We start from the raw sequence: 16,628 nt of genomic DNA, 5'->3' as shown, positions 1-16,628 counted from the left end.
TTTAGCCCTGCAAAATCTCCTCCCCAGGCTTCTCAAGGAGCCTGGACTTCAAGGCCTGCTTTGGGGAAGCTGTCAAATAAGAGATGTGTGTGAGCTGGGTGCTGGGCACCACCAGGACAGTGCTCTTCTACCTGGCTCTTGCAGAACTCATCCATGGCCTGTGTGATGTTCTCTTGGTAATTCCCCCCACCCCCATCACACAAAGATGAAGCCAGCGTAGCCTGGGGATGGGCAGACATTATGGGTTCCACCCCAGGTCCCCTGGGCCTATCCACCTGCCTCTGGTGTGTCAGGGAAAACGGGTGAGGCTCCTTTTTGTTCTCTGAATGTTTGCAATGGCCCATTGGGCCAAACGGGAACAGGCAGGCAGGGGAGTATCTCATCTTGAAGTAGCTCCTGGAAGCAGCTGGGAGGTGGGGGAGATTCCCCTCTACTCCCCCAACCTGTTCTCAGAACAGGAAAATGGGCCTCTGTGACCGCCTTCCTCAGTGGCTGTCACCCTCCGAGGGGTGTCCTTGCTCAGCCCAGCCCAGCGCAGGCGTACACCCGCCTGAGATGGCATTGCGTGGATCTGGTTGGGAAGGTTCACCTGCAGTGACCACTGGACTCTGCCCACACCCAATGTCTCCACTCACATGGGGCCCGATGTTCCCCCTCCAGTGGTACAGCCAGAGTGGCAGAGAGGGCGTCACTGCTGCAGTTCCCACCTGGGTCTGAGTGGGGGTCAGGCTTGGCATCCATGTATTTCCCGATTACTTGGTTCCATCTGGGGGCTTCACGGACGGTAATGATGTTCTTCCAGGCATCTTTTTCATATGCCAGCTGCAGGCCCGGGCTTCCCAAGTTTCTGGAGTCCCCCTTGCAGCCTGGCAACCATGGCGGGTAGTGGGGGAAGGACACTAAGCCTACAGGCTCTGGGTATGTTCTCTACCCCTGGTGGCCCCTGGTTGCCCCTGGTTGTTTACCACCTTGGGTGAGAGTCAGCTTAGGATCTCAACATTCTTATAGGACTTCAGAACTGTATAGACAGGGGCCCAGGAGGGAGCAGGGACTGGGACTGGCAGCTAACCAGTATAGTGGGGGTCATAGGGCTCAGTTTGGTCCCAGCAGGGATTTCAGGGAGGCTTGGATTTGCTGAAGGCCTTGAACAAGCTTGGGCTTGGATATAGGAACAACGTGGAGCAGGGGCCCTTACGCACGCTGGAGTCTTTGAGTAGTTGCACCCTGGTGCGTCCATAGGTGTTCCCCACCCGGAGCGCAGCTATGGATAGAAGCTGGTATAGCTGTGGAGGGAAGAGGAGGAGGTGGCAGGATGAGTCTCCAGGGCAGCCCCAGCAGCCAGGCAGGGCCTCTGCAAGTGAGACACAGATCCAGCCTGTGGCCACTTAGCAGCTGTTTGGCCGGCTGCAGATCACCTGACCTCTGCTCACCAGGACGTGGGGGTTGCAGTAGCACTTACCTTCTGGGACTTCTGCGGCTTGAGGAGGCAGCACACACCACAGGCTGAGAATGTACCCGACTCAGGCAAGCTTCTCCAACAGTACCACATCAGATTAACATCCAACCTGTAGAGGACACCATCAAATCTCCCCATCCCTCATTCCAACTGTAAGAAAAGGGAGTGTCTGTCCTGGGGGAGTAAGCACAGGTATGTTTATCCAATGGGCACATGGCCCAGGTTGGGGAAAGGTCCTTGGATACATGCTGGTTTCACCAGGAATCTGGGGTGGGTTTGGCCAGGACCCCTGTGTGCCAGGAGGCTAGTAGCCCCCTGCATGGGACAGGACTGGGAGGTGGGTGGGAGGGCTGAGCTTTGAAGGGAGTCATTAGTTGGCCTCATGGGAAGTGGTGCAGGTGGTTAGTGGTGGTTCAGTCTCGCGGGGCCTGTGTGATCACCCAAGGAGTACAAATTGCCTGTTTAAAAAAAAATTGCCAAAACTGATGCAAGCTCATCAGTTGAAAAGGTGAGTAATGCTGACAGTCGGCTTCACCTGCCCCTTCCCCAGAAGTAACTGGTGTTCAGAGGTGGATTTGGTTCCTTCCCAGCCTTTCCCTTTTGCATGTAGCTGTGTGCATGTACTTAGATGTGTGCACACACATGTTCCCTGGAGGGGTAACTTCTTTTATTTGGGAGGATAACTAGTGAGGCAGCCTGGCATTTGCTTATTTTGTCTTTTAAGCGTGGAGCGCTCTATGAAAAGGGCATCGGGTACTTCCTAGCTGGCCTCTGCCAGCTATTTGGCTGTCCCGTTTCTGCCCTTCACAGGCATGGTGGCCACCTGGTGTGACATTCAGCAGCCTTGTTTGCAGCTAGTATGATGAGATGAGTGGATCAGATACCTTATAAAATGGAAAAGCGCACAACATGCAGAGAAAGGATAAACAACCATGTGTGTACTGCTCTGCTAAAGTCCACATCACATGACTCAGATGACAAACCTTTTTTCACCTAACATTTGGGCTCTGAGAAAGGGCGTTTATGTTTTACTTTTACTTCTACTTTTTTTTTGAGATGGAGTCTCACTTTGTTGCCCACTTTTTGCCCAGGCTGGAGTGCAGTAGTACGATCTCGGCTCACTTCAACCTCCGCCTCCTGGGTTCAAGCGATTCTCCTGCCTCAGCCTCCCGAGTAGCTGGGACTATAGGCTCCTGCCACCATGCCCAGCTAATTTTTTGTATTTTTAGTCAAGACAGGGTTTCACTATGTTAGCCAGGATGGTCTCGATCTCCTGACCTCATCATTCACCCGCACCCGCCTCAGCCTCCCAAAGTGTTGGGATTACAGGCGTGAGCCACCGCGCCTGGCCTTACTTCTTATTTATAACAGAGTTAGAAGAAATACTACCATGCTTTCTATTCCATTATCCTCAACTTGCACTGTACCCCCTCTACTATACCTACCTCAGAGAGAAACAGGAGCTGGCCTGGTTAATGACAACCTGGAATTATTTGAGCCAGGTCACTGTGTAAAGGTAACACTGATTCTGTCCTCTTGTGGATCACTTGTTCGGCTCAGATATTTCATGGCTCCCTGTATACAGGGGGATGTGTTACCCTCCTAGCCTGCTTTCTTGGTTTGATACATGCCTGAGAGCATGTGAGAGCACTTACGGTCTAGGCCCATGGCGGACTGTTTTGCCACCCCCATCTCATCGCTCCAGGTCAGCCTGCATGCACGCCTTCCTCCATCTGGTTCAAGAGTAGGGGATGGGAGGTCTCACACTGACCTCAAGTTTATGTGACATTTTCCACCTCTGCTTTCCCAGACAGCCTCTGCTGCAGGGCTTGTGAGGTGCCATGGAGATTTATGAAGTCCATATTTTCTTATGTGGGTGTTTTATTCCCCCTCCAGGGCTCTAATTTATAAATGTTAGAAGTACTCCAAACCCCTAACATGTAAACATCTAAGCCTGGTCCTTTTTTGGTGGTAGAATATACATATCGTAAAATTTACCATTTTAACTATGTTTAAATGTACAGTTCAGCGGCATCCAGTATATTCACAGTGTTGTACAACCATTCCCTTTATCCATATCTACAACTTCTTTATCATCCTAAACTGGAACACCATACCCATGACGAAGTCATTGAATAGAAGACTGATGCATTTGACTCCGTAAAAATGAAAACTTTCTATGACAGAAAAATCCCTCAAAGTCAAAAGTCGACAGGGGAAATAGATCTGCAACATACATGACAAAAAGCTAATTTGGGTAATATATATATAAAATATGATATATTATCTATAATATAATATATAGATAATATATAATAGATATTATATAATATATAACATAATATATAGTGGTAAAATATATAATATGTACTATCATACAGTATTATATATAATATGTAATATATATTACATATAGTATATAATATATACTATATACACTGTTTATAATTATACACATTTATTATATACTGTATATAATTATATACAGTATACAGTATATACACATACTGTATAATTTATATATGTATATAATTTATTACATATATACTGTATTATATACTGTATGTAATTTATTACATATATACTGTATTATATATACATATATACTGTATAATTACTGTATACACATATACTGTATATAACTATATACAGTATATAATATACAGCATATTGTATATAATATATACAGTATATTGTGTATAATATATATAAAGCTATCCTAAATTATTAAAAGACCAGAAACCAAATGGAAAAATGGACAAAGGATGTAAAGAAACAGTTCAAAGAAAAATGTAGATTTTAAAATATTTGCTTTTTTTAATATTGTGATAAAATATGTGTAACAGAAAACTTACCATTTTAACCATTTTGAGGTGTACAATTCAGTGGCATTAAGTACAAATACATTGTTTTGCAACTATCACCACTTTCCATTTCCAAACCCATTTTATCCCAAAGTGAAACTCTGTATCCGTGGAACAATAGCTCTCCGTTTCCCTTCCCCCCATTCCCTGGCAACCACCATCCTACTTTTTGTGTCTATGAATTTAACTGCTCTAGCTACGTCATAAAAATGGAAGCGTATGGTATTTGCTTTTTTTGTGTCTGGCTTATTGTACTTAATCTTTTCAAAGTTTATCTGTGTTGTAGGATGTATTAGAATTTCTTTTCTTTTTAACACTGAATATCATTGTGTGTATTGACCATATTTGCTTACCCATTCATTCATCTGTGGATGGACATTTGGGCTTTTTCTACCCTTTGGCTATTGTGAATGCTGCTATAAACATGGGTATCTGTGCAAATTCCCACTTTTAATTCTTTTGGGTATATACCCACAAGTGGAATTACTGGCTTGTATGCTGATTACTGTTCTCCACAGTGGCTGTGCCATCTTACTTTCCCACCAGCAGTGTGCAAGAGTTCTGACTTCTCCACATCCAGCATTTGCTGTTTTCTGGGTTTTTGTTGTTTGTTCTGGTTTGTTGTTGGTTTTTTTGATGGTGGCCATACTTATATGTGTCAGTTGGTATTGCATTGTGGTTTTGATTTGCATTTTCATGATTAGTGATGCTGAGCACTTTATCCTGTGCTTAGTGGTCATTTGCATATCTTCTGTAAAGGAATGTATATTTTAAAAGCTTTGCTTATGTTTAAATTTGATTATTTTGTTGTCGTTGCTGAGGCCTTTATATAGCCTGGATATTGATTACTTATCAGATATATAATGTGTGGATATTTTCTCCCCCTCTCTGAATATTGTATTTCAGTCTATTGATTGTATCCTCAGACACATAAAAGTTTTTAACTTTGGTGAAGTTTATGTATTTTCGTTGTTCGTCATTGTGCTTTCACTGTCGTATCCAAGAAATTATTGCCAGATTCTATGTTATGAAACTTTTGCCCTATGTTTTCTTCTAAGGGTTTTATAGTTTTAGCTCTTACAATTAGATGTTTGGTCCATTTTGAATAAAGTTTTTTATATGGTGTAAAGTAAGGGTCCAACTTCATTATTTTCCATGTGAATATCTATTTTTTTTTTAACACTATTTAAAAAATGCTGTCCTTTCCCCCATTGAATAGTGTTGGCTCCTTTGTTAAATATCATGACCATAATTTTTGGTTCTTTATTTCTGTTGCATTGGTCTTTATGTCTGTCTCTATGCTGGTACAACATTGTTTTGGGTACTGAAGCATTGCAGTAAGTTTGAAACCAGGAGGTCTTAGTCCTCTAACTGTTCATTTTTAAGATTGATTTGGCTACTTGGGTTTTTTTTTTTTTTTTTTGAGACTTCATCTGTATTTTAGAATAGGTTTTTCTATTTTTGCAAATACTGGGATTTTTATAGGGATTTTATTGAATCCATAGATGACTATAGATAACAATGGCATCTTGACAAGGTTTTATCTTCAGTCCATAAACACATGATGTCTTTTCATTTATGTGTCATGTTTAATATCTTTCTGCAATGTTTATAGTTTTCACCGTACAGGTTTTTCATTTCCTTGATTAAGTTGGTTTCTAAGTATTCTTTGATGCTATCATAAATGATACTGTTTTCTTGATTTCTTCTTCAGATAGTTTATAGAAATACAACTATTTTTTGTATATTGATTTTGTATCCCACAGCTTTGCTGAATTTTATTTATTGCATCTGACAGTTTATTTCACAGAAACTAAGTTTTTTTTTTTTTTTGAGATGGAGTCTCGTCTTGTTACCCAGGCTGGAGACCAGTCGTGTGATCTCGGTTTCCTGTAACCTCCGCTTCCCAGGTTCAAACGATTCTCTTGCCTTGGCCTCCCGAGTAGCTAGGATTACAGGCGCCTGCTACCATGCGCAGCTATTTTTTGTATTTTTAGTAGAGATGGGGTTTCATCATGTTGACCAGGCTGGTCTCAAACTCCTGACCTTGTGATCCGCCCGCCTTGGCCTCCCAAAGTGCTGGGGTTACAGGCGTGAGCCACCGCACCCGGCCAAGATTTTTAATATTTAAGATTTATGTCATCTGCAAATAGATAATTTTACTTTTTTAAAAATTGGAATATCTTTTATTCTTTTACTTGCCTTATCTTTATAACTAACTAGAACCTTCAGGACTATATTAAATAGAAGTGGTAAAAGCAGGCATCCTTGTTTTAGCTCTTAGGGTAAAAGCTTTCGGTTTTTCACCATAATGTTAGCTGTCTTGTTATTGTTTTTTTTTTTAATATAACATATTATGTTAAGGTGTTTTCTTTCTTTTTATAGTTTATTAAGTATCTTTTATCATGAACATGGGTTAAATTTTGACAAGTGCTTTTTCTTTAAGATGATCATAGATTTTTTTCTTAATGTGATATTACACTGATTTTCATGTGTTGCAATGTGCTTTTATTTCAGGAGTCAATTATACTCATTCATGGTGTATAATCTTTTTAATGTGCTGCTAAATTTGAATTGCTGGTATCTTGTTGAGGATTTTTGCATCAGCATTTGTAAGGGATGTTTGTTGGTAGTTTTCTTATGGTGTCTTTGGCTTGGTGTCAGGGTACTGGCTTCATAGAATGTTAGAAAATATTACCCCCTCTTCAACATTCTGAAGGAGTTTGAGGAAAACTGGTGTTAATTCTGCTTTAAACATTGGGTAGAATTCAACAGCGAAGCCATCTGGTCCAGGGCTCTTCTTTGTTGCTGGGTTTTTGGTTACTGATGAATCTTCTTGCTGACTCTCCTTGCTCAATAGGTTTATTCAGCTTTTCTGATTCAGTCTTAGTAGGTGTTTTGTTTCTAGGAATTTGTTCATTTTTATTTAGGTTATTCAATTTTTTTGGTGTACAGTTCTTTATGGTACTCTTACATCCTTTTTTAACTGTAAATTTAGTAGTAACGTACCCATTTTGTTTCTGAGTCAGTAATTTGAGTATCCTCCTTTGTTGTCAATCTAGTTAAAGATTTGTCAGTTTTGTTGATGTTTTTCAGAGAATAAACTCGGTTTTGTTTTTTTTTTTAAATACTGTTTTTCTATTCTCTTATTTCACTTATTTCTACTGCTATCTTTATTTTTTCTCTTGTGCTAACTTTTAGTTGTTCTGTCTTTTCCCCTCTGTTTTTAGTTCCTTAGGTGTAAAGTTAAGTTACTGATTTGATATCTTATTTTTTAATCATTTATAGCTATAAATGATTTTCTTATAGTACAGCTTTTGATGTATCTCTTAACTTTTGGTACTTCATATTTTTAATTTGTCTCTAGATATTTTCTATTTTCTCTTGCGATTTCTTCTTTTATGCAACCTTGAGTGTTTAATACCTGTATTTTTGGACCTAAAATGTGTAGCCTACAGAATTTTCCTGATTTGTTACAATTTCATTTGTTGTAAGTTTTTATTTCAGAATTAAATGTATCGATATTTGTTATGTTCTCATAAACTTTGTAATACATGGAGATTCCTGGTCCACATACATAAGCCTCTACATAAATATTATTTTGAAGCATTTAACCTTTTAATATTCCAAATGTCTAAAAGAAATTGAGATTTGGGTTTCTGGGATGAAATCGTGGTAGTTGACTGAGAAATGCTTAAAAATTAGACAAAACTTTAAGTTAAATTTTACCTTCAACATTCAACCTGAATGAGTTGCCCTGTATTGCTGTTAATAAAAAATAAGTCTTATTGTTAAAGCAAACTTCAGAGAATGTTCCTCCCACCCTGCAGTTGACATCTCAATTAAAAGCTGCACAAAATCTTTATGGCCTTCTGCACTTATTACTTTAGAATTCCAACTTTTTCTAGTTAAAAATGTTCTAAACAGAATCCTGTGTATTTAAAAGACAAATGAGTTTTTAGTTGAAATGCTTAAGCAGCTTTGGAGAAGTTAAAACACTTGTGCTTATTCTTGCCTTAACTAGTTTCTTTAACATAACTACATTTTAAGAGTTTGATTTAATGTTAAATTCCTCTAAACTTTGGTTAAGAAGCAGAAAGCATTACATGAGATGCTTGTTGACATATGCTTTCAAGGAATCTCTTTTAAAAATGTTAAAGGTGGAACTATTTAACATAAAATTAAATCTTTATGTGTTTGCATTATTTGAAAAATTATGTCTCACAGCTTTTTAAATGCCCAAGTATGATACATATTTTCCCTTTGTAATATGAGGATAAATAATTGTAGTTACCATGAGCTAACTACATGCCACATGACATGCTAAACTTTTTCTGCATATTTATCTCCTAATCTTCAGAATTGTCTAATAAGTTTAGCAGTTTTATTATCTTCATTTTTATAACCATTCTTGATTCATTAGTCTCATCATTTTTCTGTTCTTGATACTTTACATATGTTTATGTTTGTTCATGTGCTTTTATTTCTAATAATAAACATTTAGAAATTAGAAAACTGAGATTTTTATAGTGGAATAAATTGTCCATGGGACACTCAGCTATAAGACGCGGAGCCAGGATTAAAACTGGTGCTTATCTGATTCTAAAACCTACGATGGTAACTACTATAATTGCAGAAAAACTTACTTGATCATTCTCCGTGAATTAACTTATCTGTCTCTTTCTCCTCTCACTCTTCATTTTTTTCTTTTCTTTCTTTCTTTTTTTTTTTTTTTTGAGACAGAGTCTTGCTTTGTCACCCAGGCTGTAGTGCAGTGGCACCATCTCAGCTCACTGCAAGCTCCGCCTCCCGGGTTCAAGCGATTCTCCTGCCTCAGCCTCCCAAGTAGCTGGGACTACAGGCATCTGCCACCACGCTCGGCTAACTTTTTGTATTTTTTAGTAGAGACGGGGTTTCACAGTGTTAGCTAGGATGGTCTCGATCTCCTGACCTCATGATCCACCTGCCTCAGCCTTCCAAAGTGCTGGGATTACAGGCGTGAGCCACTGCGCCTGGCCATCATTTTTTCTTAGTACTCATTACTACTTGGGGGGTGTGTGTAGCTTTTTTTTTTTTTTTTTTTTTTTTAATAGAGATGGGGTCTTGCCGTGATAATCATGCATGTATATTTTTAACTTGCTGTCTCTCTTGCTCTTTTGTTCACTGTTCTCCTGAAAGAGTTAAGGCATTTGTATGTGGTTTGTAGGTACTGGTTGATACTTGAATGAATGAATGTAATTAGTGTATTCTGTATACTATCAGGGCGTATGTTATTAAAGATGTGATACATTTCATGATTTCCTCTCTTTATGTTGTTATTCCTATATTGCAGCAGTCCCCAATCTTCTCGGCACCAGGGACTGGTTTCATGGAAGACAACCTTTCCATTAACCGGGCAGGGGGATGGTTTCAGGATGATTCAAGTACATTACATTTATTGCATACTTTATTTCTATTATTATTGCATTGTAATATATAATGAAATAATTATACAACTCACTATAATGTAGAATCATTGGGAGCCCTGAGCTCGTTTTCCTGTAAGTAGACAGTTCCATCAGGGGTGATGGGAGACAGTGACACCCAAAATGTAGTGTTTATGTCCAGTCTACTCCTTAATCTTATTTTGGTTGCTGTCACTGCAAAAAACGCTGTTTCACAAAGACAGGATGTTGGAAATGGAAGCAGGTGTTTCAGTGATACTATTGACAAGGAAATGTCAGTGCTCCTATGGAGAACAGAAATGGCTTCACTGTCCTTAAGTTTTACATAATAACATTTGCTATTATTGGTCCTTCTCTGTGTTCTTTTTTTTCCCCCGATATCTCTTCTCTCTTCTTCCTCCTCTTAAATGATACATATAATCCTGTTGTTTTATTTCTAAATTTGTAAATGCTTTTCAATGCCTGCAGGTCTTTACTGATACCTCTACAATCATTTAACTCCAATTCCATTTCAGTAGCTAAGCTGCCTATCTGGAATTTCCATTGGTTGTTATACTTACCACAAGGTTGATAAATCTGAAATTCGGTGCTATAGATAATTTTCTTGCGGTAGTCTAAAAATGTTCAAAATTATTTGAAACTCAAAAAGCATGAGGGATCTTCAAAAAGTACATGGGAAATGCATATTTTTGCATAGATTTCAAAAATATTTTGCACTCGTACTAACTTGTTATAACATGTCTGAACAGGATCTAATTTGAGGAATTATAATAAGAAAACTAAAACATCAATTTGAAAAGAGGTCCCATTAGAGGAACATGAATTCTGCTAAAATTAAAGCTAGAATAAACATCAAATTTATGGCGATTTGGGGTGAAAGAATCGTAAAATCACTGATTCTTTGTGACAAGTTTATGAGGAAAATGCCCCCCAACATTTGCAAGTTTACAAATGAGTCACTCATTTGAAGAAGGGATAATAAGATATTGAAGATAAAGCCTGCAGTGGCAGACAATTCACATTAATTCACCAGAAAAAAAAAATCAATCTTGTTCATGCCCTGCTTTAGAAATGACAACAGCATAAACAGCCAACACCATAGCCATCTCAATTGGTTAAATTCACACAATTTTGAAAAATTTTCCACTCAATAGATTTGAAAATTCTTGTTCCCAGGTCAGTTGCAGACAAGAGCAGAGCTTTCAACTGAAATTTTACATAAGTGGAATCAAGATCTTGAAGCATCTCTTCAAATAATTGTAAGAGGAGGTCAAACACAGCTGTTCCAGTGAAATCTTCAAGACAAAACACAGTCAAAGCGATGACTACGAAGAGGTGAAAGTGGTCTAGTCACAGCAAAAGGTGACTGGTTTAGAACAAAGCTCATAGCAACAGTGTCTTAGGATGCTCAAGACATTTTGCTTGTTGACTTTCCAGAGGGCCCAAAACAAAAAACCCCAGTAACAGGTGTTATGAGAGTATTTTGAGAAAGTTAGCCAAAGCTTTAGAAGAAAAGCTTCCAGGAAACTTCACCAGAGAATTCTTCTCTGCCACAACAATGTTCCTTCTCATTTCTCTCATCAAAAAAAAAAAAAAAAAAAAAAAAAAAAAACAATTTTGCCAGAGTTTCAATGGGAAATTATTAAGCATCCATCTTTTAGCCCTGATTTGGCTGCCACTAACTTCTTTTTCTTTCCTGATTTTTAAAAAACTTGAAAGGACACCCATTTTTCTTCAGTTAATAATGTAAAAAAGACTGTCTTGACATGGTGAAATTCCCAGGACCTTAGTTTTTGTAGGGCCGGTATTACTGCTTATAAAAGTGTCTTCAACTTGATGAAGCTTATGTTGAGAAATAAAGTCTCTATATTTTTGCGTTTTGTTTTCATATTTCACAAACTTATTGAAGTCTTTTCATAGACCCTAATTCTCTTCTTCCTGAAAGTATATCCAGCTTAATCATCCTTTCTGGTGAATAGAATATGTTGGAAATCACCATGTATGACTTCTGAGTCTCGGTCATAAAAGATTTTACCACTCACGCTTTGCTTTTTCCGAAGTCACTCATTCTGGAAGAAACCAGTAGCTATTTGGTGAGAACAATCAACACAGGCATATTCATAGTGTACTACAACCTTCAACCCCTGGGCTCAAATGACCCTCCAGCCTCAGCGTCCTGAGTAGCTGGGACGACAGGTGCATGCCACCACGTTTGGCTCTACGCTTCTTAACTCAGACCCATCCTACCAGTGCTTCTAGTGTCCTAACATTTGCTGAGTTCCACTTAAGTGGCCTATGAGGATTTGCATTCTTGGTTTTCCTGAGCCTTATTTGAGTTGGACAGAAGTGAGAGGGAAGGGGACAAAAGACAGCAAAGAGGCCAGAGAGTCTCTCTCTGCACATGTCCCTAGTCCCCCGACACCCCACTTTCATAGGAAAGAAAAGGGAGCAGGGCATGAAAAGAGGAAAAAAGACCAGGATGGAAAATAAGGCAGTGCTTATGGAGGCTGCTCTGTAGTGACCATCGCCCTCCTGAGGTGAGGAGGACAGGAGCTCACATTTCAAGCACTCGGATCGTAGATTTTAGGTGACGGATGACACCAGGGATTCTGTCAGTGATACAGCCCTGAAGGTGGGGAAAAGCCTGTCCACAGCCCTTGCTACAGGAGCTGAGGCTTCAATATGCCTTTATGTATGTTTGTGAAAATGATGTTCAAAACCCAATCTATCTCCCAGTGAAGATCATACTTTTAGTCAATTGGAGGCCAACGTGAAGTGAGGAGCAATTATTTGGAAATAAATTATCTGCTGGAAAAGAGTAGCAAAACTGATCACAGAATGTGTGACTATCCGTTTGTGGATGTCACCAAGACACTGAATAATTGTAAAGGTCTTGGCAGGCCGAGGCAGGAGGATAACTTGAGGCCAGGAGTTTAGGACTGTGGTGAGCTGTGATTGCTTCACCACACTCCAGCCTGGGTGACAGAATGAGACCCCATCTCGAAGAAAAAAAAAAAAAGGCAAAGAATAATCATGAAGGGAATTTAAGACTATTGCCGTGCCATCAAGGTGACTCTAGCGTGTGGTCTCAGGGAGGCCTGGTTGCACCACACAGGCGACACTGTGTCCTAAGACCTTTCAGGTGCACGACTGAAGATGGACACAATTAAGCCTCTAATGAATCTCCTATGATGCCTTTGTTTCAGGTGAAGAAAGAGGTTCTGAGAGATTGACATACCCAAGGTCACACAGCTAATAAGTGGCAGAACTAATATTCAAATCTGTATTTCTCTAATACCATAGTTCTAGAATAGCTTTCACTATAATGGGCACACTTATTTATTAATTTATTTTCCAATATTTATTGAGCTTTGGGCAAGCAGGGATAAGACAGTGCTGCTTTCAAAGACCACCCCCAGTCTGCTGGGGTCCTGAAGCACACTACTCATGTTGTAGTGAGCCAGGTGGTAAAGGCTAGGACTGGGGACTCCAGACCCAGCACGAAGAATGTGGAAGGAGGTCAAGGCAGAGGAGAGTATGCCTGGGACAAATTCTAAAGACAAGTAGGCATCGGCCGGCAGCAACAGTGAAAGGGGGGCTTCAGCTGAGGAAACAGCATGGAAATTGATGAATGGGAGAAAGATTCAGGGAAGAACAAGTAGCTATGGAGGCCAGGGGTGTGTGCAGTATGGGAGGCCTCTGGAGAAGGCACAGGATGAGTGGGAGAGGAACTGAGACTAGGTCTGAACTCTTGATGTGTCAGGCTAGGGAAATGAGAATTTATCCTGCCACAAATTGGGGCACCAGCAAAATATGTTTAGAGCGGTCAGTCTGTGGTTAAATGGGTATGTTGGGAAGAGCTCTCGAGTCGTCTTGGATGCAGGCAATATTGGAGGCAAGAAGATTGTTTCAGAAACCAGAAGAAAAGATGATAGGCATGAGAGGTGCTACACAAAAGCACTGGGGGTGTACAGGATGAATATATTTGGAAATAATTTAGAGGGAGCAGTAAAAATTGTTGCCTGTTGGGTGATGGGGAGACAATGGTAACTCACAGGTTTCTGGGGTGGGTGATTAGCGGGTTGGAAGGGTGGTCCCACCATTGTGAAAGTAGGTACAAGGTAGTGGATGGAAGAGGTAGTTAAGGGGGTTGAACTAATTTACACTCCCACCAACACTGCAAAAGCGTTCCTATTCTCCACATCCTCGCCAGCCTCTGTTGTCTCCTGTTTTTTATGATCGCCATTCTAACTGGCGTGAGATGGTATCCCACGGTGGTTTTGATTTGCATTTCTCTAATGACCCGGGATAGTGCTGGCACATTTTCAATCTCTTTTTTTTTCAATTTTTAAAAAGTTTTATTTTTAATTGACATACAGTGGTACATATTTATGGAGGTACAAAGGGATGTTTTGACACATATAGAGAGGGTTTTAAATTGTCAATACATGTTAGAGAAATATTTTCAGCTTGGGCCCAAAGGCAGAATATTTCCTGAGTCCTTACATATCTGATAATGATTATCTATTTCTTCATAAGTTGAACAAACAAGATTTCAGGGTAAAAGAAAAATTCTTCGGTCATAACATTTCTACTCAAAACTCTATAGTCATTAATACATCAATTTGATTTTTAATGTAATAAAGAATAAATATGAATCAGAGTTTTAAAATATCATTTTCTATTTTTCTGGTCAATATTTTTTTTTTATTACTATAAGTTCTAGGGTACAGGTGCACAACGTGCAGATTTGTTATATATGTATACATATGCCATGTTGGTGTACTGCACCCATTAACTCGTCATTTACATTAGGTATATCTCCTAATGCTATCAATCCCCCCTCCCCCCTCCCCCACACAATAGGCCCTGGTGTGTGATGTTCCCCTTCCTGTGTCCAAGTGATCTCATTGTTCAATTCCCACCTATGAGTGAGAACATGCAGTGTTTGGTTTTCTGTTCTTGTGATAGTTTGCTGAGAATGATGGTTTCCAGCTGCATCCATGTCCCTACAAAGGACATGAACTCATCCTTTTTTATGGCTGCATAATATTCCGTGGTGTATATGTGCTACATTTTCTTAATCCAGCCTGTCACTGATGGACATTTAGGTTGATTTCAAGTCTTTGCTGTTGTGAATAGTGCTGCAATAAACATACGTGTGCATGTGTCTTTATAGCAGCATGATTTATAATCCTTTGGGTATATACCCAGTAATGGGATGGCTGGGTCTAATGGTATTTCTAGTTCTAGATCCTTGAGGGATCGCCACACTGTTTTCCACAATGGTCGAACTAGTTTACAGTCCCACCAACAGTGTAAAAGTGTTCCTATTTCTCCACATCCTCTCCAGCACCTGTTGTTTCCTGACTTTTTAATGATTGCCATTCTAACTGGTGTGAGATGGTATCTCATTGTGGTTTTGATTTGCATTTCTCCGATGGTGAGTGATGAGCATTTTTTCATGTGTCTGTTGGCTATATAAATGTCTTCTTTTGAGAAGTGTCTGTTCATATCCTTTGTCCACTTTTTGATGGGGTTTGTTTTTTTCTTGTAAATTTGTTTGAGTTCTTTGTAGGTTCTGGATATTAGCCCTTTGTCAGATGAGTAGATTGCAAAAATTTTCTCCCATTCTGTAGGTTGCCTGTTCACTCTGATGGTAGTTTATTTTGATGTGCAGAAGCTCTTTAGTTTAATTAGATCCCATTAGTCAATTTTAGCTTTTGCTGCCGTTGCTTTTGGTGTTTTAGACATGAAGTCTTTGCCCATACCTATGTCCTGAATGGTACTACCTAGGTTTTCCTCTAGGGTTTTTATGGTATTAGGTCTAACATTTAAGTCTCTAATCCATCTTGAATTAATTTTCGTATAAGGAGTAAGGAAAGGATCCAGTTTCAGCTTTCTACTTTTGGCTAGCCAATTTTCCCAGCACCATTTATTAAATAGGGAATCCTTTCCCCGTTTCTTGTTTTTGTCAGGTTTGTCAAAGATCAGATGGCTGTAGATATGTGGTATTATTTCTGAGGTCTCTGTTCTGTTCTATTGGTCTATATCTCTGTTTTGGTACCAGTACCATACTGTTTTGGTTACTGTAGCCTTGTAGTATAGTTTGAAGTCAGGTAGCATGATGCCTCCAGCTTTGTCCTTTTGGCTTAGGATTGTCTTGGCAATGTGGGGTCTTTTTTGGTTCCATAAGAACTTTAAAGCAGTTTTTTCCAATTCTGTGAAGAAAGTCATTGGTAGCTTCATGGGGATGACATTGAATCTATAAATTACCTTGGGCAGTATGGCCATTTTCATAATGTTGATTCTTCCTATCCATAAGCATGGAATGTTTTTCCATTTGTTTGTGTCCTCTCTTATTTCCTTGGGCAGTAGTTTGTAGTTCTCCATGAAGAGGTCCTTCACATCCCTTGTAAGTTGGATTCCTAGGTATTTTATTCTCTTTGAAGCTATTATGAATGGGAGTTCATTCATGATTTGTCTCTCTGTTTGTCTGTTATCAGTGTATAAGGATGCTTGTGATTTTTGCACATTGATTTTGTATCCTGAGACTTTGCTGAAGTTTCTTATCAGCTTAAGGAGATTTGGGGCTGAGACAATGGGGTTTTCTAAATATACAATCATGTCATCTGCAAACAGGGACAATTTGACTTCTTCTTTTCCTAATCGAATACCCTTGATTTCTTTCTCTTGCCTGATTGCCCTAGCCAGAACTTCCAACACTATGTTGAATAGGAGTGGTGAGAGAGGGCATCCCTGTGTTGTGCCAGTTTTCAAGGGGAATGCTTCCAGTTTTTGCCCATTCAGTATGATATTGGCTGTGGGTTTGTCATAAATAGCTCTTATTATTTTGAGATACAT

The sequence above is a fragment of the Macaca fascicularis genome, chromosome 1 (assembly GCF_037993035.2).
Source record: "Macaca fascicularis isolate 582-1 chromosome 1, T2T-MFA8v1.1".
Taxonomy (NCBI): domain Eukaryota; kingdom Metazoa; phylum Chordata; class Mammalia; order Primates; family Cercopithecidae; genus Macaca; species Macaca fascicularis.
This window is presented reverse-complemented; position numbering follows the sequence as displayed.